Below are 26,222 nucleotides of genomic sequence, written 5' to 3'. Positions count from 1 at the left end.
CAAAAAGTTCAGAATTGTTTCCGGTTTCCCATCCTTGGGGATTGTGTTGAGAGGGGGTGGCGGGTATCTCAGCCATAATGGTTTTACTATATATAATGTATGATGTTAATAAAATGTTGAATATCCCTTCCTGAACCTTAGTGGTGATGGAACCCGATGTTCAGTGTCTCGAGATACTTAATTAAAGCCCGTATGACTCAGATACCACGGACTCTGCCTCTCATTTAATTGAGCTATCCTTATTGTCATTTAATGTATAGAAAAATAGTCCCGGTAATTTTATTTACCACATAATCTGGCGCCTAAATAGGGACCCCTCCCCTTCCCCACGCGCCGGCGATGTAACGCAGGCCCCTGACCCCTTCCACAGCCGTGATGGACTCCTGTGCACACCTGCGGGTTTTCCTGCTATCTCCCTCAGGCCCACGGAGGAGACGGAGACTGCGACCCGGCATCCAGACGAGGCGGTGAGGAATGCGGAGGATCCCGACCAGAGCCCCAAGCCGAGAGAGCAAGGTCCGAGGTATCCGGAGGCCAACCTGTTCCAAGGCGCATGAGTAGTAGTAGCAGCCCGACGCCGTAGCAGTCCAGTCCAGTCCAGTGTCGAGTTTCCGAGGCCTTCCGTTTCTGCTTCCCGGTGAGTACCGTTGTTGGGAACGCATCTAGACGGGTTCATTAATTTGTGCCAGGTCAAGACGGGTCTGGGTACACAGACCCGGTCCAGACGTGTTCACTTAGGTGAATACGGTATGACGTGTCTCTTTATGGGACCGGTATGTCTGTACTGTCCTAGCAGTGCATCCAGTAATTCAGTATTCTAGTGTTGTATCTCGAGATTTTCAGAATTGTGTTTTTCTATGTACTAGGTAGCATCTGTCCAGAAATGTTTTAATGTGTTTAATGTCGTGGTATGAATGATTGTTTGCAATCTATTACTGTGTTTTTTGTGTTCACGTTCAAGTCAGTTCAAATATGCCGCTGTTTTCGAAATTACGTCAGATAGGAACCAGGAAAGGGATACTCGAAGAGGCAGTTCCCTTCCCGCCTAGGGACACTCCCGGACATTTTATGTACCATAAACATGGCTTAGATGCCATACTGTATTTAGACTTATGGGTTGATTATACCAAGGATCTGGAAGAGAAGTATAGATGGCCTGTCTCAGGGACATGGGATGCTGAGTGCATCATGAGAGTAGAAGAAGCATTATGGAAAAAGAAAGCCAGACAATCTCAGAAAGATGCCATAGAATTATGGCGTAAAGAAGCGCATAGAAGAACAGAGAAAGAAATCAGGAAAGCAGAGAGAAGTTGAGAAGAATCCGAAAAAGCTAAAGAAAGAGAATTACTAGAAGAAGGTGAACGAGTTCAAGCAGAACAATTAGACAGACAAAGAAATGCCCTTATTACAGGTCTGTATCCTGTTCTCACCGAGGGCCTACCTAAGGCGACCCCGGAAGTACCCTGTAACTTGCCGCCACCATTGGTCCCGACTAAACTCCGTCATAAACAGACCGCAGCGGACATTTTCCTTTCTTCCTACTTAGACGACACTGTCCCAGAGTATGCAAATACAAATCCTCCTCCAAATATTCATCCTCACAACCCTGTTCATGACACGATTCCCCCCATTGTTTCTTCCCCCACTGTCCCTCCTGTCACTGGTCCTGGCAATCCTTTTAATCCGCCTGCAACCCAGGGTCAACCTACATTACCTACACCTACTTTACCAGCTATACCACCACCAGCGACAACACAGCCAGTAATAGTTGACGGTCACACTTCAGGAGGAGCAGTAGGAGGTACCCCTATCACCCCGCCTCAAGTAAAACGAACAACACTAAGAGAAGCAGCATTACAACGCACACCAAAAGTAGCTACATACGCAGCCCTTAAACAGTACCTTACTGATTGCAGATATGATCCAGTACCAGGCGAAGACCAGATGATACTATATTCAATACGTATACGACGGGTTACAAACTATTTGACTATTTTACCAGATATGAGAGAACATTTAGATAACATATATCACTTTATTAGAACGGGGGAGAGACCAGAAAGTATTCACGAGGCCATGGCACACAGGAAGGTGGAGACGCAAAATATGATCTTACAGTTTTTGATAAATTGTTTGATAAGGGAACAAGATCAGCCAGGTAAAAGCAAAGAAGAGATGAAAGTCCTGATAAAATGGAGTGACAACATAGCTGATGGTAAACATAGTAAACAAGGTTGTATAGAATCCATGTATAGAAAGATTCGTAAAGAAATTCTAGACATACACGCAAGGGAAAGAGCAGCGAGAGAAGCCGAGAAAGCAGAGGATGAAGTCTCAGAGGAGGAAGATATAGAAACTGAAACCCCAACTACAATAGCGTACGTAGGTAGGGCAAGACCTTTTGACAGACCCATACGCCCAGAATGCAAGAAACGTTTTCTTTCTCCCATACCAGAACAATGTTCTCTTGAGCATCTATTTCAAGCCACTGATAAAGTACTGAAACAACGAATAGGTTACAGTGAACTTAGTACCATGCATGAACAGGAACTAGCATGGTCAGCAGTACAATGGGCTGGAAATACTAGCGTATATAGAGATGATTCAGTAGCGCAAACATTTTTGAATCTTTCCCCAGACGAACAGCGATTAGCTGGTACGTACATGATCCAGCATCTCATTACACTATATGAGAGTCAGCATTCTGATCCAGGTCCCCTATATAATATATTGGAAGAGTTACTCCTAGGTAGATGGAGAGGCCTTTGCACCGATTTAATTAATATCATTCTAGAACAACGACACAAATACAGAACTTTCCTGACTCCACATTTTGTTCCCGTTCCACCCCCAGTAAGGAAAACCTTTTACATGGACAAACTGAATCCCTTACGAGATGTTCATCCCGTCCGGAAGACAGACGGTGAGCTTGAACGAGTATTTGTGTACACCCCCTTAACGAAAATAGAACTATTGGAAATGAAAACATTAGTGCCCTGTCACGCTAAAGATCCAGCAGGGTTCCACCGTGAATGGGGGAGTATACGTATCCCGATATTATTAAAATGTTAAAGGTACTGTTGCCAGCCGGCATTTACGAAAAACTGAAAGAAAAAGAGTGGGAGGTGGGAGAGAAAAAGATTGATTGGGCAGAATTAGAAAACAAAGACAATACACGAGTTCCTGGTACTGGTCTGGGGGAAAAAGCCAAAGCATTACCCGAGTTATTAATACAGGTTTAATACAGGTGCCAAGATTACTAACTACTAAAAAGGAAGACTGGGATGCAATCTCAGCCTGCAAACAGAAACAAGATGAAGACACTAGTGATTTTTATTCCAGATTCGAGAAATGTTTCATTATTAATAGCGGCCTGAAAACAAGTAGTGAATCATACCCACACCTTTTTGTGACCAAATTAGTAGAGAATTCCTTACCAAAAGTTAAAAATAGAGTACTGAAAGTCGAGAGTACATGGCAAGCAAATAGCCCTTCTCAAATGTTACAAATGTTACAGTACCACCAGAACCGAATTAGAGAGGAACACGAACATGAACAGAGACGTATTAAAGACACGAAAATGAAAGTACTAGTTGCTCAGTCTGTCCCAGCTGACGGTCAGAAGAAGGGTACGGCACCGCCAGGTCATTCTGCAGCTCCTGTTAAAGGGAACGGCAATTATTGTAAACAGCCAAGTCACTATATAAACGAATGTGCCGTTCTAAAATACAATATCGCTACAGGCAGGACGAAAGAAAGACCGCGTCCACCTAGACAAGAACATGTTCCACAAAATATTACAAAGCAACCTCCACAGAATACACAACAGACAGTAGCTGTACCCCAACCCCAACCCATTGCTGCCACACAACATGTCACGCAACAAATGTACCAGTATGCACAGTCAGATTACCCCGATTATCAGCAGTACTCATGAAACAGCCTAGAGAGGGAGGTTGGCTTGCCCCTTATCGAGGTTCCTGTAGATCAAGAGGGTCCCTATGTACATAGTCAGGTATTAGGGAAAGACAGAAAATTTTTAATTGACACAGGGGCGAGCAGAACTACCATCAGTCATGACGAGGTTCCAGGGGCACCCCTCTCAGGCTCACAGAATGTTTCCCTGGGTTTTTCAGGAAAGCCTATTGTTAACGAAGTGTCAAAGCCAGTTTCCCTAGAAGTTGGTCCATTGTCCCGTACTACAGACTTGTTACTTACGAAAGCATGTCCTGAAAATCTGCTTGGTATCAAAACGTTGAAAGCACTAGGAGCAGTAATATGTTGTTCTCCGGAAGGAGTGAGATTGTTTTTACGTGATTTTAAAGGACATTATGTGTTGAGAGATTTTGATCCAAGATTGCAGAATGTACCACAGCATTTATGGGCACAAGGTCCGACTGATGTAGGTTGTATGCACATTACACCATATCGTGTTACTCTAAAGCAAGGAGTTGTACTACCCCGAATCCGACAATACAAATTACCACCTGAGGCTGTAGCAGCCTTACTGAAAATTATTGACGAACTGATTGCACAAGGAGTGGTTGTAGAAACCGACTCCAATGTATGTAATTCTCCAATCATTCCGATTCTTAAACAAACTGACCCAAATGCACCACCGGTCTACAGATTGGTGATCGACCTTCGAGAATTAAATAAATGTATAATACCCCAGTACCCAGTGGTCCCAGACATTTCTTCCTTTTTGACTGCCATTGATTCCGAAGCAGCGTTCTTCACTGTCATCGATCTCAAGAACGCCTTCTTTAGTGTCCCCATCCATCCGGAAAGCCAGTATCTTTTCGGATTCTGTTTAAATGGCCGAAGCTTCAAATTTGCCCGTGCTCCTCAAGGGTTCACGGAAAGTCCTAGTATTTACAGTCAAGCTCTGAAACGACAACTAGACAGTATTCACATGCCTACTGACACTGCCCTACTCCAGTATGTTGACGATCTGTTAATTACGGCACGGTCCGAACGTGACTGCGAGCGTGCATCACTGACTGTCTTGTATTTCTTGGCCGAAAAGGGGCATAAGGTGTCCCCTTCGAAGCTACAATTCTGTGCCCAGCAAGTGGTATACCTTGGACACTTGCTGTCCAAGTGGGGTAGACAGTTGACACCAGACCGCATCCAGTTAATTGCACATCTTCCACAACCCAAGACACAAAAGGAAGTACGGGCCTTCATTGGCCTCACTTCGTACTGCAGACAATGGATTCCTCAGTATGCATACCTAGCCAAACCACTCATACAGTTGACAACACAGGAGTCAGCGACTTCGACTGTCCTCCCTTGGACTTAGGGACATACACTTGCTTTTGACGAATTGAAGAAAGCCCTATGTCAAGCACCTGTTTTAGCGACACCATGTTACAGCAAACCTTTTACACTTTTTGTCACTGAACGCGATGGCACAGCATTATCTGTTCTCACACAAGATCAAGCAGGAAAACACAAGCCTTGTGCTTATTTTTCTAGTACATTGGATCCAGTAGCCCAGGCTCTGCCTGCGTGCTTAAAATCAGTTGCAGCAACAGCTTTAGCAATCAGACAAAGCGACTCAATAGTGTTAGGACATCCCCTGACAGTACAAGTTCCACACTCCGTGGAAGTTCTCCTGAACCGAACCCAGACACAGCACCTGACCATAGCAAGACTGACAGGATATGAATTGACATTGTTTCAGCCACACATAGCGATCAGACGTTGTAACACTTTAAACCCTGCCACATTGTTACCCTCGAGCACAATTGACCCTACACCACATGACTGCGTGGAAGTCATTAATACTGTAACAAAACCCAGACAAGACTTGACAGACATCGCATTGCCCGACCCAGACCTGACACTTTACGTTGATGGTTCATGTATGAGAACAAGCACAGGAGAGTTAGTGGCCGCATATGCAGTGACCACTGAAACTGAAGTCATAGAAACACATCGTATTGACACATTGTCTGCCCAAGCAGCAGAGCTCATCGCTCTGACCCAAGCCTGCATACGAGCCAAGAACCTGAAAGTAAACATATACACAGATTCACAGAACGCATTCGGAGTCGTTCACGACTTCGGTATCCTCTGGCAAGAAAGAGGTTTTTTTACTTCTCACGGCGCCAAGATACAACATGGTCCCCTCATTCAAGCACTGTTAGATGCCATACATCTACCTGCATCCATTGCTATCATGAAGTGCAAAGCACATACGAAAGTTACTGATATTATTTCCCAGGGTAACGACCTGGCAGATCGAACAGCTAAACTCACAGCTCAGACTCAAACAGACATACCGACTGATCTGACAAAGACTGAAGTATCATCACAGACACATTGTATGACAGTTAAGGATCCCACTCTAGATGTACTCGACATACAGACACATGCCACTCCAGATGAAATCAAGAAATGGACTGAACAAGGAGGGATCCAGACAGATCAGGGATGGATGACGAAGGGAAGAGCCACATGGTTTCTCCCCGACTCTATGGTTCAAGTTATCATAAATACAGCACATAGTCCAGCACACTTAGGAGAAAAAGCCATGTTAGACAGCATACAGAATATCTGGTCCAACAAGTATTTACGTGCAGCAGCAAAACAGAAAGTGCGTACCTGCATGATCTGTTGTCAGTTCAATCCAGGCAAAGGCATTCCCGTGGAACAAGGTGGATTTCATCCTCCTGACCACCCATTTGAAGTCCTCCAGATGGATTATATCCAGATGGACCGATGTCGAGGATTCAAGTATGTCCTCGTAGTTGTATGCGCCCTTTCCAGATGGACAGAAGCGTATCCAGTCCCAGATTACACTGCCGTGACCACTGCCAAACAGTTGGCCCGTGAATTTTTGCCACGATACGGCTTGCCCCGTGTCATGTACTCAGATAATGGACAGCCATTCTCGTCCGAACTGATGAAACAGGTATCACTCCTGTTAGGATACCAGTGAAATTGCACTGTGTACGACACCCCGAAGCAGCTGGTCTCGTTGAGAGACATAATCAGACTCTGAAAACACGATTAGCGAAGGTCTGTGCAGAAAAAGGTGTAGATTGGATGGTAGCCCTGCCGGTTGCCCTCTTTTACATGCGTATGGTAGCTCATTCCAGAACCGGACTATCTACCTATGAGGTAGTCTTCGGCAGACCTCCAAACATGTGGGGTACGCCTATGCCGCGTAAGATCACTGATGTTGATAGTAACATGCTGACAGATTACCTGGCTTCCTTGATGTCTGCACTACTCTCTTGTCGTTCACAGGTCACGGCTGCCTTCCCGGACAACACCCAAGTGAAACCGCATGAAATCGTTCCGGGTGACCTGGTATGCATAAGGAATTTCGATCGCACAAGCCCTCTGGAGCCCAGGTGGAGGGAACCGAAACTGGTGTTGATGACCACGAGGACCGCAGTAAAAGTAATGGGAAGAAAAGGCTGGCTCCATTCCAGCCACATCAAGCGTTTTCATGGACTGTGTCCAGAGACATTTCCCAAGGATTGCCCCAAAACTGACTCTAAACTCCCTCTGTTAGAAAAAACTCCGCAGCAGGAGTACAAAGCCAAACTAAGGTCTAGTAAGTCAGACAGAGTTTAATTGTTTAGGTCCCCCTCGGGTGAAGCGGTTAGACAGGTTTCTGACATGTATAAGATAGACCCAAATAGTCAGAGAGATAGGCGAATCGAAAAGAGAGAAAAATATTGCAAAAACCTGCACAGCAGATGCGTCATTATTTTAATTATTATGTTTGTTCTGAGTATATCGATTATATGCATAAGCTTGATGCTACATGTTTTCTTTCCTCCTCTTGGTTCCCATGTACATACTTCCTCTAATGACACCGTAGAGCACACTTTCAGTGACCTGCCCCCTCACGAGCTGTCCTATCGACTAGCAATGCGCAACAACACTTTCATTCGTATGTTACACCATACTCACCAGCCCAGCAATGCCACAAATTGCTGGGTATGTGGCCGACTCCCCCCTTATCAGAAATACAAGGGAGCTCTGCCCCTCTTTCCTTACCCGTTTACACATAATGGTTCGTGCGGAGCATGGTTTGCTTTAATGTCTTCCTTAGACAGTAAGTCCAAAGTTTCCCAAGGCAATTGGATATGGGGGAACCTGAATACAGTCATCAATAAAGCATGTTTCCCAGACGCAGACGGTCTTCCCCAAAGGATAGGGACCGATCTAGAAAATGAAGTGTATGAATTAGGTAATTTTTCCCTCAATCTCATGATTCTGAACGTCCAGTCCGAGACTAATTCGGACTTGCCGTGTATAACAGTTTTACCAGTGAAAGGCGAATTATGCGTTAGAAAGAATGGTTCAGTACATCTAGGACACAGTGATTGTAATACTGTGGTCGAATTCAGCGATAAAGGAAAGTCTACTTTCAAAGCTTCTCGCCATTCCTATTTTATTTGTGGTCAGACGGCCTATATACATCTGCCCCTGGATTGGGATGGAACGTGTTATATCGCGTTCCTATTACCACCTGTTTTTCTAGCCCCACCTGATTATCATCGAAATTCACACCTTGTGCATGTAAGACATAGAGGGGAGATCAAGTCCCCAATTGTCGATCAGACTGAGACAACGTGGGAACAATATACAGATTTCAATAAAGGATTCTTTTACTTGTAGGTCCTGTCCAAAACAGTAAACTGATACGCAAATTGACCAGAACTTTGGAAGCAGTAGTGAATGAGACTACTTCTGCTTTGGGTAACCTGACAGAAGAGCAGTCTGCTATGAGACTTGTTGTTCTTCAAAACCGCCTTGTTCTTGACGTCATCCTGGCCGATAGGGGCGGGGCTTGTAGAGTGATCGGATCCATTTGTTTTGCGTGTTTATTCCTAATAACGCGCCTTCCGTGTATAAAGCAATAACAAGGCTTCATGAAATAGCTCACCTGATACACCAGAATCCTGGCACCTGGACTTGGTCCGGTTGGCTCTGGAGTGTGATATCCAGCCTGGGGATGGAAAGTGTTATCATTCCTAGGAATAATACTGCTTATTTTATTCAGTTGTTGTCTCTGTCTGCAATGTGGGCCAGCGATTTGCGGCTTGTGCGCCACAGCTTGTATTCCCCGTCCAAGTTCACGTTCCCGTTCCCGAATGAAAAAAGATGAGCAAAAGATGTTATATGAACAAATAGATGGTCTCATGAAAATAGATATATCCTAAAGGGTGAAGTAGGGGCCAAGGAGGGAATGAGGAAATAGAAATTTTTAGGTAGTCAATGTGTCCCCCACTCGCACCCTATCCATGCATCCGTGCCTGCCATGAAGACGCATATGCATTTGCGTCCAACGTTAACATGTCAGTTATTCAGTTCTCCAAGAAAACAACGTTAATTTGGCTTTTAGGCCTATGGTGCCAACGTCTTTACATGGTGCACTTTTAAATATCGCAAAGCACACGTTCTCCACGTTTTTCTGGCTCAGTCGAGCCAGGCCCTTAATTGAGGCTCCGAGTCTCTTCTGTCTCTGAAAGCTGCAGTTTAGGTATGCATCCCTGACCTCTACCTTACATCCTGCCCAGGCGAGCGGTGCCCGGCTCGGCCTGGCCTGCCTGCCAAGACGGTGTTTTGCCTACAGTTATCTGCTCAGCCTCCGTAAAAACACATTCCAGTCTAGTGAAATAGGTAAACATATTCCCGGCTGCAGAGCAAAGGGCCCTGCCTTCCTGTCTCCATGCAAGTAATTTACTGCACCCGTTACCATGGTAGGCCCATGGCCCCCGTACATTGCATGAAGAACCATATGCACGCACTAGCATTCAGTAATGAACGGCCTCTGCCCGAGAGACCTTTTACTTCAGACAATACATCCTCTAAACACAAGATACCAGATATGCTATAGGTGCAGGTCGTTCTGACATCCCAGACACCAGTCTCCTCTACTAGTGCTAAAGTCAAGCCCCCAGCTCTCCCCAGCTACACGTCTACACCACCTCATGCTCAGTTGCGCGCGCATCCGTGGCAAAGGTTTCTGCTGATCCTGCAAACTTTCTCTAAGCATCCGCCCACTTGTGACACTTCTCTGACTCATTAAGTGCACGCCAACGTGTACGCCCCCTTACACGCCTTCTTTTATGCCAATGTGTTCTTATCTCTCTCTTTAAACTTGTTACGCCTACTGTATTCATTTCAATTATATGGTTTTACTATATATAATGTGTGATGTTAATAAAATGTTGAATATCCCTTCCTGAACCTTAGTGGTGATGGAACCCGATGTCCAGTGTCTCGAGATACTTAATTAAAGCCCGTATGACTCAGATACCACAGACTCTGCCTCTCATTTAATTGAGCTATCCTTATTGTCATTTAATGTATAGAAAAATAGTCCCGGTATTTATTATGCAACTTATAACGCGCAGACTAAACCCGAAGGTATCAAGGCGCCCGGTAATTTTATTTACCACATAATCTCAGAACAAGCACAGCTCTTCTTCTTTGGAATGAATCTCTCCAAGCATTAAAAGCAATCGACTTTCAGTAGTGCAGCTGTGTTCTATATTGTGTCTATGGGCGCGGGAGTGACCTAAGTGAATCAAGAGCATACGTTGTTTTTTTACCTTGAACACGCTGTGCAGACTATGAGCACGGTGTACAGCTAAATGTGTGAAAGGTAGAAAGCTCTCATGCACAAATGCATCAACAGTTTATCCACAAGAATGAAGCCATGTAGTAACGTGCGCAAAAGCGCCAAGATGGCTGCCAAGCATAAACAAACTAATGCTAACTTAGCAATGTCTGCAGTTAATTTTATGACCTCACTACACCCTCCCCTGGTCAGTCCATCAGACAGAGGTTTATGGAGAACACGGAGTTCAACAACTTCAGAGTAAGAAGTTAGAGCATTGATCATTATGTGAATTGAGATTTCAGCAGAAAAAAGTCAATTTGGAATTTAGCCTGTAAGTTTTAGGGCGATAGGAGGGAGAGATAGAAAATAAATCTTTTGTCTTTTAATACGGTTGAAGTGTTCAAATTGTCAACAAAAGAGGAAAGAGAAAAAAAAGAAAACAAGCCCCAAAAATATATATATATCCTGTAGATTATCGATGCCAGCCAGGTTAATCCATCAAAGGTTATGAGTAGTAAGTTGCAACAGTCTCCAAGAGGAAGTCATTGCTATTGTCAGAAAAAAGAGACGCCATCCAATCAAGAAAAGTGAAAGAACAGACATTTCCTCAATGAGTGGTGCCTCCAGCACCATCAGCAGCCAACTTGCGGTATACTCGATGTAACTTTGTTGTAGGAAATCCTGTGCTGCAGCACAGATATCCCACTGTGCCAAAACTCCAAGCGCAGCCGCGCAGGCCATTAGCCCAACACTCTTGCTCATGTGACACTAAGGGACTCATCAGCAGATTAAAATCTGGGGCAGGAGACACCGTATTGGAGAGGAAAGTACAATGCCCATTCAAACGAACATTCCAAGCAGGTGAAGACAGGTTGCACACAAGTGTAATATGCAAAATGAAAGGACAATCCGTAAGCCACGCTGAGTGTGGCCAGGGTTAAAGTACAATAGCATTCAAGCATACGGCTACAAAGCATCTACAGTCGGTCTTGGCTGTGTAGTGCCACCAGAAAAGCAGCCATTGCGCAGCAGGAATATTATTAGCAGTAGTCTAGCAGCTAAGGCAAGTAATAGTGGCAACCCACCGAAGAAGCTGGAAAAAATAGAATGAATAAATGACGGTATTATACCAAAAATAGTTTGGGAAGTAGACACAATGCCAGAGCCCACAACTTAAAAAAAATGGGCCAAGCCTTCAGTACTAGATGCATTTAAAATGGTATGAATCAAAGCACCGAAATGCAGTGGCAGGTCAGTATTAAAGAAGGGCTTGAACCTCAGATCGGGTATTGGCCACATGAAGGATGAATGTCTCACGTGCAGATGTGAGAGAAACCTCTTTTTGCGATATCAATGCTTTAATTCAGCTCAACTTATCAAAGTCGGCTCTCACGGTCGGAATGGAAGGCCGGACCGAGATATCGAGTCTCCAATGTGGGGCTGGAAACAGTATATTTTTACATCAAACCACATGTTTGAGCTTATTTAAAGTTTCTATTGTACTATAAGCCACCCTGTTCTCCTCTTTTGCCTGTTATTTCTTTCCTTTCTTATTTTTCCCCCATGTATTGTCCTTCTTTGACTTGGTACAGGCTTGTGCCCAGTTATCAATGTGTGACTTGCCTCACCTTATTCTGTGTATAACGTTAATTTATATTCAAAATAAACACTTCTATGTCCGGCTGGACACTGAAGAAGAAAAACACACAGTCCTTATTTCAAGCCTGTGAATTTTATTCCTCCAAGTATTACTAAAGCCTAGGGCCTTTGTTAAATAAAAATAAGTAGTACTACCTGTGGTCCTTGGCCACCATTACGGGTTCCCTTGTACCTTGATACCTACCCTTCAATATAGCAGCAATAGCTGCCAAGATGTCATTATCAATCTTATTCATGGATCTAGTAACAGCTGCAACTGTAAATGATGCCACTGATGATTTAGCTGCTTCATCAGCTAAACTATTGGCAACTGCGTGCACTCCTACATGTTGGTGGCCAAGAGTATGAATTACATTTTGAGAGGCAGGCGTTCTTTAAGATCTGCAACTCAAACCCAAAGCAATTTATGCTTAATTGCGCTGCCTTTAGAATCACAATAGTCATTTTGAGACCAAAAGAGTAAGTTGTCATCGAATGACTGAAAACAGTAATAGGAATCACTCACCATGAGAGTAGTCACATTCGGATCTGCAAACAAGTGCAAGCACTAGCATGTGCAGCTCAGCTAATTGGGCGATACAGTCACCTGGTGCCTGAGTGTGTACAACACTCGACTTGAACTCCCTATTCACTATTACACCAGCTACAATTGTGCATGCTGCCGAATAAGAATATTTGACTCAGTTGCTGGTTGCGCCGAACCGTCAGTGTGAATGATACAATGGTACTCCTCCAACGGACGCATAGACATAGGAGCAGGATGAACTAATTCATACTGTAAAAACTCCTGTTTTGCATGGAGGAGTCGAAGATGAAGGTGACATCCGAAGATGTCAATGAAGTAGCCCATTTTATCCAATGTGGATGTAAAGCTTTTGAGAAATGCTTTTGTAGAAATGCGTCAGTTTCCCTGTGCCATCCTGCCATACCCTTGTGCCACCATGGATGTGCCGTATTTACAATACCGCTCGCAAATAAGGCCCTATTGCTCTCCTCTTTCAAAAGTAACTTGATGTCATAGATGCATTAAACATGGTTTTGTGCCCCTGAATGCTGGGTAGACTATTACCTATTTCCTGGATCCATTCTGTGGACAAAACTTTGCTGCCAAGACACTATAATTCTCAGCTTTCATATCTTTTTGTTGATCCAGCTCTGGACAGTTAGGCCATTTCATGTTTTGTTATATGGTTTTAGAGAACCAACATGTATGCCCTTATGAAATGTCAGTGATCGAGCAAGAAGTGAGTCAGAGTTCCAATACTTGCATTTTCACTCTACTAAGAAGTTTCTCTGATATGTTGATTACAGTTTGATGTTTCCTTTCTTCAACCTTTCTCTATATTTAAATTTCCATTTACTGGGAACTGGTGGTCATCTTCGGTGTAGGTTTGTTACATCCCTGTGTGCTTGGGCTTCTACCCTATTCTAGCCCTGTGTTATTTTCTTCCCTCTGTTTCACTTGGGGGTTCTCCTTCAGAGACAGTGCGTTTAGTCCAAATCCAGCATTTCACATTCTTCTTTGTTACAAGTGCTGAAGGTTATGCAGCTCAGGTGTCAGTGGCAGGTGCTTCAATGACAACATACACTCAGTAAGGGTAGAGCTGGGAAAGGAGGAAAAGGTTCTGTGCAAATAAAATTACGTTAGAAAAACTTTGAACATAGAATTGTTGTTTACTGTTATATTTGCCATTTTTTATTTACATACAAATCTTAGCTGACAAGCATCAGTTGATTTACGTGTTATGATTAGGCCAAGCCTAGGCAGAGCATGCTATGTCTCTTCGAGACATGCTGTATTCTCTCTGTGGGCTAACAGCCCGCCCATTGCCTTCTTATTTGTCCCTTTTGTTGTTCAAATATGTTTGCAGCTCATGGTTAATTCTTTCTCTTTTTGTGTTTGGTTTCCTCCCACAGAACACTGCCCAATTACTGTTAAGATTACCCTTTGGTGCGTATGTGTTGATTTGGGGGACTCATTTTCTTTGAATCCTGCTCGTGTCACTGTTCGCCCCTTTTCATACTTCAGCTTCGGCGCCCACCACTTAATTTCTCTGTCTCGTTCTAATACTGAGATGAAATGTCAGAAGCTAGAGACGCTGTTTTTTAATTTGCCTCTTCAATTTTCTCTGGCTTCAACCTGCGAGGATGTCTCCCATACCCCTATCACTTCACTGCTTCTTGCTGGAGCAAGCTTTGGTCACCAGACGTACAGCAGCCCAAATGTGCAGCACACTTAAGGTTATTCTCTGATGCTTGTTTATATAATGTTAACTCAAGGGGCCAGAAGTTGTTGGACCCAATTACCTAAGCTCTAGTTATGTTATACAATGTCAGATGAATTTATTGGGCCATTTTTATAGAGCACACACTCAACTGGCACAAACCTTTTGATGTGCTTTACAAAAGTGGCTGTTACATTATACTAGGTCAGGTTAATTTTTTAGTTTTTAGGCGCGTGGAGATTAAGTGATGCAGATGCCGCTAATGTTTATTCATTTTTTTCCCCCTTACCTGAAAAATGGGAGCACCAATCATCCTCCCACATGTCTACATGCCTTCCCTGCTGCCTCTTCCTGTCGTCTTCCTCCTCTCAGAGCTCTAATTCCAAAGCACATTCCCAGCAGCTCCCCAGGGTCTGCGAGATATTTTATATTATATAATACATAATGGAGCAACCTAAAGGTGTTGGAGCGGTTTACATTAGCGCTAGTTAGATTACAGAAGGTTATATCAGATTTGGGGGCATTTTTGTTGAGTGTGAACTCAGTTTTACAAAAGCAGCAATTACATTTCACAAAGTAAGTTACATTCTTTTCTTTTTAGGTGTACTGAGATTAAGTGATGCCGATTCCGTCCCTGTTTATTCATTATGTCTCCTTTACCTTACAAATGGGAATATGTTGTTGTTGTTGCAGTATACAGTGTTTCTATACCTAGGGGGCTGAGACAGAGGTTGTGGCCAGTGGATTCCTGGTAATGGAGGATGCAAGCATTGTTTTCAATGGAAAATACTGGAGAAGGGTGCCTGGTAAATAGAGGTTTGGTGGAGGAGGGATGTAACGTCTCTGCCATTGGAAAGTACTTCACAGCTCTATTAGGCAGCGCATGCACTTCCTCTGCCAAACATACTGTCTTCACTCTGTGGTCCTGCATTCCTCCCTCTGCCTTTTTACTTGCCTCTTCAATTTTCATTGAAAAACGGCTTACTTGCTACTGGTTTATCCTTTCTCTTCTTTTGCATTTGGTTTACTCCCACAGAGCACCGTCCAATTATTCTTAAAATTACGCGTCTGTGTTTATGTGTTGATTTGGGGGACTATTTTTTTCTTGGATTCCTGCTCGTGTCACTGTTTGCCCCTCTTGAGTGATTTAGCTTTGGTGCCCACCACTTCATTTCCCTATTTGGTTAAAGTGCTGGGATGAAATGTCAGATGCTTCAGACGGTGTTTTCGAAATCGCCTCTTCAATTTTCTTTGAGTTCAAAGTGAGTATTTCCCCCAATCCTCTCCCGCTTTACTGCTTGTTGCTTTAGCAAGCCTCAATCATCATCCCTGCCGAAGCCCAGCCTTGCGGCACAATTAGGGGCAAGTCTTTGCAAACTCCTGTCAAATTTTCTCTGATGCTTGTTTATATAATGTGAACTGAAACAACCCAAAGGTGTTGGAGCTTCTTACATGAATACTAGTTACATTACACAGTTCCGCATTAATTCTTGGCAGCATTTTAATTGAGCGCAAACTCAGATGACCCAAAGCCATTGAGGCACTGTACAAAAGTAGCAAGTACATTACACATGATCGTGTTCATTTTTATGTATTTTAGATGCGCAGAGAATAAGTCATGAAACACCACCCACAGTTATTCATTATTTCCCCTCTACCTGACAAATGGGAGCAGCATTCGTCCCTTCCACATCTCTGCATGCCTGCCCAGCTGCCTCCTCCTGCTGTCCTCCTCCTCTTAGAGCTTTCATTTCACTGCACGTTCATGGCAGCTCCCCATTGACTGTGAGACATTTTTTACCATATAATGGAAACTCGAGCGACCCAAAGGTGTTGAAGTTATTTACAAGAGCAATAGTGACATTGTATTCGTATTTTGTCTGGTGCCTGTTGCCTGCAACCAGGGGGAGCACAAAATGACTGCCCCCAGCATCCAGAGCTGCGTGGTTGCTGTGGACGCCATCATCTTCGCGGAGGCCGGGCTAGGGTAAGTCCCTGGAAATTGCTGCAAAACTCTGAGATAAGAGAACGAGATTAAGCACTCTTTACATGCACACATTTGCCCGTTTGTACCATTCTATGGTTGTGTTATCTTGCAAATTCACATATTTATCATAGACATGGGGAAATGCAAGCTTGTGGTGCTGCCGGCGGCAGTAAGAATAAAAACGCGAGAATGAGTGCTCCTATGACCAATTATCTCACCAACGCAATGGGTTTAATTAATAGTGAAATCGAAAATGTGAAAGAACATTTAGCGGCTACCAAGATTGCCCTAACTACTGTGGGTGATGCGACTATATTGGTTCCATCTGCTTCGGAAGCAGATTTGATTAACAATCCCCAACTTAAAACTGTAACACCCTTAGTACATAATACCTGAGAGGCTCCCTGTGTATCAATTGAACCGCTGGAAATATCGGTTTTACCAGAGGGCACAGGTAATCCCACTCCACCAGTAGTTAAAGGTAAACAGCGAGTGAAGGAAACGTTGATGAATCAAACAAACCATCCCAGCCATTGCTTATTAAAAATCACAGAAGCTAAAAGGCTACCATAAGTAATGAAATGAAATGAATGAAATGAAATTTGATTTGTAGAGCGCATGGCTGCCCGAAAGCGTCCCATCGCTTGCTTAGGGAACCCGTCCTGGTATTCCCCTGCGAGATAACCCATTACTGGGCATCCCCAAGGTGAAAGCCAGGCATCCCGCTGCGAGGGGCCGTTGTGGAGATTAAGCAAGCTATTGCCCAGAGTTACAGAGTGGGACTCCATGATTGGAATAGGCACCGAGGCGAGAATTGTCAGGTCTGGGGGAAATTTGAGCCCAAGATCCGCCGAGGCAGGGAATTAAACCCTGGTCCGGGCTAGACCTCTGCATCAGGGTCTGCCGCTCCAACCACTTGAGCCACACTTCTAATGACTGTTCAATCAATCTGGATTTAGTTTCCCTAAAGTTTTTGGGGAAGATTGATCTAGTAGAGAACATCCTGTTAAGGGAAATTGGGAAATTAAGGATGAAGTAGCCCAGATCCTGAACATTATTGCAGAATTGTCATCTCATGAGAAAGGTCTATTTGATAAAAATGTATTTGATACAATGGGAACAGACAAAATGCAAGACAATATTAGAAATCCGACTGCAGTTGGCTCTCTGGGATCTGCATCCCAGTCTGATGAGAAAAATAAAAACATGCCGGAGACCATGGATAAGGAAACTACGAAAAAGGACTCTATGTCGTCATCCCAAAATGTAACAAAAACAACAGGACTTACAACTAGAAATTAGGATATAACAGAGCAGAGATATGAACCGAGATATGACAACCGAAGATCCCTTCACCCAGCACCTGAGGCCATGCCTTACACTATTATCCTTGAAGATGTGGCAGTATTGAAGGATGGCATTAATGAGAACTGGGTAGACCTGAAGACCAAGTTCTTGCACTGGCTTCAAAATACTCTTACTACAATTCTAGGGCCTCATTTATGAGGCTGTGCATCACTTTTAAGCCGCTGGTGTGTCACTATTTGTGACGCACCAGTGGCGTAAAAAATGCGCCTCGTTGCGCCATATTTACAAAGTGACGCATCTAGGTAGATTGTCACTTTGTAAACCCCTGAGCCACATTATACCTGCACCAGGTATAATGTATGCAAGGGGGGCGTTTTGATGCAAGAAAGGGTCATGGAAGTGAAGCGTGTGAAATCTATAAGATTTCACTGCGCCACTTCTAGGACACAAATGCGCCTCTCAGCAGGCGTAAGACTGATGCAGGCCCTTTCACATGGGGCTTGCTCCATGTGAAAGGACACATTGCTGGAGTTGCTGCACTTTTGTGACACACTCCAGCAATGCGTCACTTTTGCGCCATACAGATACGCCAGAAATACTGACGTATCTGTAACTCCTTGTGCCATGATGCATCATACTGTAAATATGACGCATCATTGGTGTCGCAAGGAGGGCGCAGTGAAAAGTGACGCATCGCTGTTTTCACGCAGCGATGCGTCACTTTTTATAAATGAGGGCCCAAATATTTTGGGGAGGAACATCATTATGGTGAGAAGAGTACCCTGGGTATAGAGCTCACAAAAAATTGGAGAGGGAGACTGTGTGGTTGTTACCTTCCGATACCCAGTAATGGTTGAAGTCTTGCTCGAAGAAATATCTAACAAAGGAGAAATGTAATCCAACAATGGGAAAAGAGACATTACTGGAGTATCTCTTGGATACTTCTACAAACCAACTATAAAGGACCCTAATGAGTATGGAATTGGTCCTGTAACAGCAGATTGGAACAGACCTCTTGCCTTGTCTAACAGATTTTTAGCCATCAGATGATGTAGTGATGTAGACTGACTACACCAGGGAGTTGAACAATATCCTAAACAAAATTCTTCCCTCATTGACAAGGCATTACCATCAACGCCAAATAACAGTTCAATAACTTGATTATAGTGTCATGAAATATTGCGGGCATTAACACAAAATTAGATGCCAATGTATGGCCTGAATTCTTAAAAAGCTGTCAAATTATACGTATACAAGAGACCTGGCTTACGGAACCCTTTTATGTTGATGTTTTTTTAACAATTGACACACAAGCAACTCCCTCACTAAAATGGAAGGGCAAATTGAGGGTTAGCAGTTTTACTTTCGGTTACATGTCTCTTGACTTTGAAGCAAGTTTTTATTCACTCACCTTATTTTCAATTTTTGTGGTTAAATACTAATGATCAACAGTCTTTTGTGGTAATCAATTTCTATAATAATGTATTTGGCAATATTACAAACAAAGTAATCTTATCCCTCGAGAAGGAGCTTGATTTGTTCTTAAAACAGATCAAAAGTGATTATATCTTGATCTGGGTTGGAGATTTTAACAGTAGGAAATATGGCATTTCAGAAGGGACACACTGTGGATATGAGAATGAGTTTGGAGAAAATTATACCCAATTATGTGGGCTTTGTAAACATACAATTTGGAAGTAGTGGATCAGTCTCCATTGTATGGAAAATTAGAGTTACCAACCTTTGAAGGACATGGTCAGTGCTCAATTATTGATCATATACTAATCTCGGCACATGGCTAAAATCAAATCGGGAAACAAAGCTGCCTAAGTGACCATCACCCATTATTCTTAACTGTCAGATTAAAAAATATCCCTTAGGTAGGGCATGTTTAGCACTGACTATAAAAACTCAGGGAGAAAATGGTATCTCGAATAAATGGTCTGGGATAAAGCTGAATGACTTTGTAGAGAGCTTATAGAGTGATTGTAACAATGATATTGAACTATGTAAAAGGGGGGATTCAACCAATAAACAGGTCATTGGGGCCTTCTGCAATATTACAGCAGCAATCGCCCAGGGTTTAAAAGCTAGGAGCAGGAAGAAAAGGAAAAAGACAGTTAGTTGGTTTGACTCTGAATGTTCGGGGGCAAACCAACTATTAAAGAATGGCGTGAAAATTAGACCAAAAAGACAGCAAATAGATCAGAAATTAGAGGATGATATTTAAACAGAACCTGGCAAAGAGAAAGAGGAAGATTCAAAATAAAGCATGGGAAAAACTTACACAGGCAGCAAACACTAGGGACTCTTCCTTATTTTGGCAAAGGATAAATCACCCTTATTTTAAAGACAGTTGTGCTGCTAAAATTGAAATGCTAGTACAACATGAAGAGTGGATTAGTATTTTTTTAACGGTTGTTAATTCAGATAATAAAACCCCTGTTTTATCAGCAAATAGTTGTCCCATACATATCTCTGAATCCATACTAATATAATAAAGAGAGAGCCCAAACATTTGAGACGGGTAATCTCAGGAACCACAGCACCAATCACAACACTCAATACAGCGTTGGAAAGGGCAGTTGCAGCAGATGGACATAGGCTATGCAGACGCCCACCATATACATTTAAAAGGTGAAAGAACCGTGCCAGCAAAGTAGTCCCTTGTGGGCGTGTTTGCGTTGTGTTGTGGGTGTGTGCTGGGGGCGTGACTGAATGCGCACTCTTAAGTGCATCAGCAGTGCACTGTGAATCGGAGTGTTTCACAGGCCTGTCACAGATAAGGAATGCTATCAAAACGAAATCCTACAAAACAATATACTACTGGCCAGCAGCAATACATACCCGGACAACGTCGGGACGGGCTGCTAGTTAGTTGATCATAACACTTTTAAAAATGTTGATACTCGTATGTGGACTCTAATCCTCTTGATGAAGTTACGTCAGCCCTAAAAAAAAATACAAATGGAAAGGCATTTTTAAAGTAAAGATGGGTTTTTGGGTCCCGCTGTTACAAAAATTGTTTAATACAAATGCCGAGGTCCTGGTACCAAGAACATAGACTGAAAGCATTATTGTCCCAATATTTAAAAACGGCAATAGGAGTGATCCTAAATGTGATTACCCGATCTCCCTTCTCGATACAACTTCTAAATGAATGGGCAGGATATTGTTGGAGAGGCTGGAATTGCGGGCACGGGAAAATGCAATCCTCACTGAAACACAATATGGCTTCAGAAGGGAGATAGGGAAAATAGAACAATGTATTAATTCCCACCTATTGATTGCTAAATATACAATTGTGAAAAGGGTTACTTACATCTTTGTTTTGTTGAGCTTACTAGTGCCTTTGAATTAGTAAACCATTCAAAGCTGTGGCAAACGTTGATTAGCATGGACCAAATGATATTGTTATTTATCTCTCACAAGTAGTCGCTTGAGTACTAGAGTCGGTTAGAAGGAGAGTGTACAACAAATTTTAGGGTAACCCGGGGAATCAGACAGGTTTATGTCCTTGCCCCTCTCCTTTTTTCCTTATATATAAATGGCGATGATGACGAGCTACAAAAGGTAAATGCTGACATCCCAAGAGTAGGTAAATACACTGTTCTAATTTTACTCTATGCGGATGACGCAGTTCTTTTATCAAGGACTGCAAATGGGCTTCAGAACCTTATAGAATAATTTGCAGAATTTATGCACGATAAAGATTTAGGACTCAAATTGAAAAGACATTTCCAATGGTGTGTAGGCAAGGGAACCAAAAACGAAGATTTGCCATGTAAACAGTGTCCCTATCAAAGCAACAAATTAATGTGTTTACTTTCACTGCAGAGGGACAGTAGAGAGCTCATATCGAAGATTGTAAATTAAAATTTGTTTGGACGACTGAGGCCATTTTCAGATTTTTGAAAAAGATGGGTAATAAACCAATCAAGGAAACCATGACACTATATAGGAGCAAGTGCCTTAGTGGAACTTTTTACAGTGCAGCACTTTGGGGGCTGGCTTACTGTGCAACACTTCAAACCCAAGAAAATATTTTTTTGCGAAGACTGCTAGCTGTACCAAACCCCACTTCCATATATAGTAATCATAAAGAAGTTGGGGCACCGTATATTAGTGATTTTATAAGTACCATAAGTTTAAATACTTGGTATGGGATATGGAGTAAAGAGGGTACAAAGTTCACACTGGATGTTATTAGAGACTGTATTGCCCTTGACCATGGTAATACAATCCTGTGGCTGGTATACATTAGAAATCTTTTAAAGGAATATGTCTCGATTGTTGATCTGGAAAACCCCTCCCACAAACTTGAGTATGATAAAAAGAACTGAAGATTATCCTGATGGATTCATATACCTGGTTGAGGGAAGTTGTTGCTAACATGAAACCCTTGACGAAGGAATACTGTGATAGGAACTTTGGGATAGGGATACAAAATGATCAATTACAGCTCACAAACACAACACAGATTTTATCTTACAAGGCTACAGATGGGTTTAGCTCTTTTTATTTTTAATTCTTTATTAAAGTTTAACATGGAAAAAACAACACAATACTATATCTGGTAGAGTGACATTGGCATTGTGCATAATAATCATATAGCATTTTACGCAACAACACCTAAAGGTTTCAAGTACAACAGAGTATGTTGTGTTTGATTGCAAGAATAAAACCACTTTCCCCGCCCACCCATCAGAAACTATACATTGCTGCACTCTTTGAGAACAACTTCCAGTATCCATTGAGTCATAATGCCCCCTAGCCAGTTATGTCGATCTCACGTGGCTCCTGACTTACAACTGCCGTAGTTGTAGCTACTATTCCCTTAGTGTCAATATATGTCTTATACAAAGCCCAAAAGTTCTTGGGTCGATTACGTGGTGGCAGCACTTTGCTAAAATGTTCCATTTGCGTACTGCAGTACAACATATCACTTGACCACTGTGGAATTATGGGGGCAAGGCCCCGCAGCCAACACATTGCCACTCTACCCTTTGCAAACAGAAGCCCCATATCCACCAGCCTACGGACTCCTTTAGGTATCAGTTTGGAGTACCAGAGTAATGCCAGTGTGGGTTCCGGGGGAAGAGGCAGCTCCACTATTCATCCCAATTCCTTAAAAATGAAATCCCCAAATTTAGCTTTTCCCTGGCATAGCCATGCCAGGTATATAAGATCAGCTCTCTGTTCGTTACATCTGTCACATTCAGCCCCATCCCGCTATCCATATCTACAGAGTCTCTCCTGTGTGTAATATACCCAATTCAAGTACTTGAAGTGGATGAGTCTATGCCGATCAATCAATCAATCAATCAAAGCATTTTTATAGCGCGCTACTCACCCGGAGGGTCTCAAGGCGCTTGGGGAGGGGGGTCCGCTACTGCTCGAACAGCCAGGTCTTGAGCTACTTCCTGAAGGCGAGGTGGTCCTGGGTCAGGCGGAGGTGGGTCGGGAAGGAGTTCCAGGTCTTGGCGGCGAGGTAGGAGAAGGACCTTCCCCCTGTGGTAGCTCTCTGGATGCGGGGAACGGCGGCGAGGGCGTGGCCGGTCGATCGGAGCTGGCGTTGGTGAGCGTAGAAGTTGAGGCAGCTGTTGAGGTATCCTGGTCCTTGGTTGTGCAGGGCTTTGTGTTCGTGGGTAAGGAGACGGAAGGTGATTCTCTTGTTGACCGGGAGCCAGTGAAGGTCTCGCAGGTGTCTGGAGATGTGGTTGCGGCGGGGGATGACCGGGATTAGTCTTGCTGAGCCGTTCTGGAACCGCTGGAGTCTCTTCTGGAGTTTGGCGGTGATTCCGGCGTAGAGGGAGTTGCCGTAGTCCAGTCGGCTGGTGACGAGGGCCTGGGTGACCGTCTTCCTGGTCTCGGTGGGTTTCCACCTGAAGATCTTGCGCATCATGCGTAGGATGTTGAAGCACGACGAGGAGACGGCGTTGACTTGTCTTGTCATGGAGAGGGAGGAGTCCAGGATGAAGCCCAGGTTGCGTGCGTGGTCTGTTGGTTTGGGTGCGCTGCCTAGGGCGGGGGGCCACCAGGAGTCGTCCCAGGCAGAGGGTGAGGATCCCAGGATGAGGACTTCTGTCTTCTCTGAGTTCAGTTTCAGGCGGCTGTTCTTCATCCATTCGGCTACTTCCTTCATCCCTTCCTGTAGGTTGGCTCTGGCGGTGGCGGGGTCGTTGGTGAGGGAGAGGATCAGCTGGGTGTCGTTGGCGTAGGAGATGATGTTTAGGTTGTGCTGTCGTGCGATGGCTGCGAGCGTACTCATGTAGACGTTGAAGATGGTTGGGCTGAGCGAGGAGCCTTGAGGAATGCAGCAGATGACTTCGGTGGCTTCTGATCTGAACGGGGGGAGGCGGAATCTCTGTGTCCTTCCGGCGAGGATAGATAGTCCACTCCAGTGCCTTCTCCGGGATTCCAATGTTGCTGAGGCGCTGTACTAGGGTACGGTGGCAGACGGTGTCGAAGGCCGCAGAGAGGTCTAGGAGGATAAGGGCCGCTGTTTCTCCATTGTCGAGCAGAGCTCGGATGTCATCGGTGGCTGCGATCAGGGCGGTCTTGGTGCTGTCGTTGGCCCTGAAGCCAGACTGCGAGAGGTCGAGGGATCCGTTCGTCTCGAGGAAGGCGGCCAGCTACTTGTTGACGGTCTTCTCGATGACTTTTGCGGGGAACGGGAGCAGCAAGATGGGTCGGTAGTTCTTGAGGTAGGAGGGGTTGGCTGATGGCTTCTTTAGTAGGGCGCTGAGATCAGCGTGCTTCCAGTTCTCCGGGAAGATGGCGGTGTTGAAGGAGGAGTTGATGATGTCCCGCAGGTGGGGTGCGATGACAGCGTCAGCCTTGTTGAAGACGTGGTGAGGGCAAGGGTCGGTCGGAGATGCGGAGTGGATGGAGTTCATCATGCGGATGGTGTCTTCGGTGCTGATCGGGGTCCAGGCGCGGGGGGCGGTGGTTCGGTCGTGGCGTGCATCGGTTGAGTGCTGAAGCTGTTGTGTATGTCTGCGATCTTGTTGTGGAAGTAGGAGGCGAGGGAGTTGCAGAGGTCTTGAGAAGGGGTGATGTCGTTGTTTCCGGCGTTGGGGTTGGAGAGCTCTTTAATGATGTTGAAGAGTTCCTTGCTGTTGTGTGCGTTGTTGTCCAGTCGTTCCTTGAATGCAGTTTTCTTGGTGGTGTATTCGGGTGGCGAGCTTGAGGGCAGTCATGTTGTCCGGTGTTGGGTCTCTGCGCCAGGCTTTCTCAAGGGCTCTGCAGTTCTTCTTCGCGTTCTTGAGTTCGTCGGTGAACCATGGGGCTTTCTTGCTGCCGGGTCTGCTAGGCGGGGTCCTCAAAGGGGCAAGGTCATCTGCGCAGTCGCTGATCCACTTTGTGAGGTTGGTGGCCGCTTGGCTGGGGTTCGTTGCGCTGGTGGGTGGGTTCTTGCTCAGGGAAGTTGCGAGCTGGTCGGTTGTGATCTTGTTCCAGCTTCTGCGTGAAACCTGTTGCTGGTGGTGGTGGATCGTGGTCCTTTTGAATCTGAAGTGGACGCAGCTGTGGTCCGTCCAGTGGAGTCCGGTGGCATGGCTGAAGGTGATGTCCTTGCTGGAGGAGAAGACGGGGTTGAAAGTGTGTCCGGCGTAGTGGGTAGGGGTGGTCACCAGTTGCTTGAGTCCGAGGTTGGCGAGGTTGTCCAGCAGGGTGGTGGTGTTGCGGTCGTTGTTGTTCTCCAGGTGGAAGTTGAGGTCCCCGAGGAGGATGTAGTCAGCGGAGGGGAGGGCATGCGGGCTGACCAAGTCGGCGATGTCCTCGCTGAATTGTGTGCATGGTCCCGGGGGTCTGTAGATGAGGGTGCCTCTGAGGGTGGTCCTGGGGTTGATGTGGATCTGGAAGTGCAGGTGCTCGGCGGGTGCGAGGGTGTCGTCGGTGTTGGTCGTGATGTGGATGGAGTTACTGTGGATGATGGCGATGCCTCCTCCTGTCTGATTGATGCGGTCCCTCCGGATGATCTTGTAGCCATCCGGGATGGCGATGGCGATGGCGGGCGCTGAGGAGGCGTTCATCCAGGTTTCTGTGAGGAAGGCGACGTCCGGTGATGTTGTGTCGAGCAGGTTCCAGAGCTCGACGGCGTGTCTGTGGACTGAGCGGGTGTTGAGCAGGATGCACTTCAGGTGGCTGCTGCTGATGCTCGTCGAGGTCTTGGGCACTGCTGGAGTGGTGCAGGTCCGGATGCAGGTGAACTTGCAGGCGTTGCAGCAGAAGGGTCAGTGGGTGCGTCTCGGGGTGGCTCGGTAGCAGCCCGGGAGTCTGCTGGCGTTGAGTGCGTAGAGGTCGGTGGCGGCGTAGGTCCGGCGGGAGGGCTGGTGACTGCGGAAGCCAGGGGTCCTGGCACTGGGCGCGATCCAGGCGCGGACGGGCGCAGACGGGCTTACCTTTGGCGCACCTTCGGCGCTCATTCGGTGCTCCCGCTGCG

This window comes from Lissotriton vulgaris, unplaced genomic scaffold, assembly GCF_964263255.1.
Source record: "Lissotriton vulgaris unplaced genomic scaffold, aLisVul1.2 SCAFFOLD_987, whole genome shotgun sequence".
In the NCBI taxonomy this organism is placed as follows: domain Eukaryota; kingdom Metazoa; phylum Chordata; class Amphibia; order Caudata; family Salamandridae; genus Lissotriton; species Lissotriton vulgaris.
The sequence above is the reverse complement of the archived record's forward strand: the minus strand, read 5'-3'. Positions refer to the sequence as shown.